This window comes from Arachis duranensis, chromosome 1 (assembly GCF_000817695.3).
Source record: "Arachis duranensis cultivar V14167 chromosome 1, aradu.V14167.gnm2.J7QH, whole genome shotgun sequence".
Taxonomy (NCBI): domain Eukaryota; kingdom Viridiplantae; phylum Streptophyta; class Magnoliopsida; order Fabales; family Fabaceae; genus Arachis; species Arachis duranensis.
Window position 1 is genome coordinate 78,803,005 of NC_029772.3, and position 1,542 is coordinate 78,804,546.

Genomic DNA, 1,542 nt, shown 5'->3' on the forward strand with positions numbered 1-1,542 from the left:
TTGGGCAGGTTGATTATTTTGGCCATGATATGGTGGTTGGGAGTAAGTGTTTTGTGTGGCTTGGTATGATCTTTGGTTGGAGTTTTGATATGTGGAATTGTTATGTTGGTTGTGGTTGTAAGGTTTGTGGTTTTGTGGTTGGGTTTGCTGTTTTCCCCATCCAAATTTTGGGTGGTTTTTCCATCCTGGGTTGTAAGTGTTGGAATGTGGATCATATGATTGCCTTTGTTGGTTTCCCACATAGTTGGCCTCTTCCCACTCACCTCCTTCAGTGCTTACTTCCTCTTGATCTTGTGTGTGTATTGCAGCCACTTGATTTGTTTTTAAATTCCTGGTGAGCTCTGCTAGTTGCTTGGCAAACACCTTGTTTTGGGCTAGAATTGTATCAACATGGTTCAGCTCCATGACTCCCTTAGTGTTGTGTCTCTCTGAAGCATAGTAGTACTCATTCTCAGCCACTGTCTCAATTACTTCAATGGCTTCTTCCACAGTCTTTTTCCTGTTCAATGAACCTCCTGATGAATGGTCTACAGCCTTCCTTGATTCATAAGAAAGTCCATCATAGAAAATATGCAATTGCACCCAGTCATGGAACATGTCTGGTGGGCATTTCCTTGTCAAATCCTTGAACCTCTCCCATGCCTCGTAGAGATTTTCACCATCTTGTTGTCTAAAAGTTTGAACCTCAGATCAAAGCCTATTGACCTTTTGTGGGGGGTAGAAACGTGCCAGAAACTTGCTCTCCACCTCATCCCAGGTTGTTAGGCTCCCCCTTGGGAATGATTCCAGCCGCTTAGCTGCCTTGTCCCTAAGTGAAAATGGGAACAAGAGCAGTTTGTAGGCATCTTCCTGGACTCCATTGGACTTTACAGTGTTGCAAATTCTCAGGAATTTTGTGAGATGTTGGTTTGGATCTTCATTAGCACTCCCACCAAATGAACAATGATCCTCCACCAGTGATATTAACTGTGGTTTGAGTTCAAAATTGTTGGCCTGAATAGGTGGTTTCTGAATGCTGCTACCACAATTCCCAGAGGTTGGGTTTATGTATGAACCAAGAACCCTCCTCTCGGGAATGGCATTGTTTCCATCAGCTCTCTCATGGTTGTGAACTTCTCTATCCATGTTGAGATCTAGAGCTTCCTCAAAATTGTCCTCAGATTCTCCTTCAGATTCTTCTTCTCCCAGTACTCTCTTCTTTCTTGCTTCCCTTCTAAGTTTATGAAGGGTCCTCTCTGGTTCGGTATATGGAGGAGTTGATGTCTCTCCTCTCCTACCTGTCATACAAGAACACAGCACAGGCAATAAACAAGTGAAATACTCTTGGTTAATGGAAGAGTATAGTTAGAGCAGTTGAGGAATTAATTCAAATAGTTAGTGAGTCAGTGAGTTAGTTGCTTGAATTTAAAGGCATAAAGAAAGAAAACAAGTAACAGAGTGCAGAAATTAAAATTCAACAAGTAACTTGAACTGAATTAACAAAACAAGAAAAATGCTCAATCTAGTTAACTTCCAATTTGAGAATTGTCAATCGAAAACCAA

At 41.6% G+C, this 1,542-nt stretch overlaps 1 non-coding gene across 1 annotated transcript; it reads left to right on the forward strand.

Annotated features, from left to right (window-relative positions):
- Positions 1–595: 595 nt before the first annotated feature.
- LOC127742741 (small nucleolar RNA R71) lies at positions 596–699 on the forward strand. Its single transcript, XR_008004131.1, has one exon. It is a non-coding gene; the product is annotated as a small nucleolar RNA R71 (small nucleolar RNA).
- Positions 700–1,542: the final 843 nt, after the last annotated feature.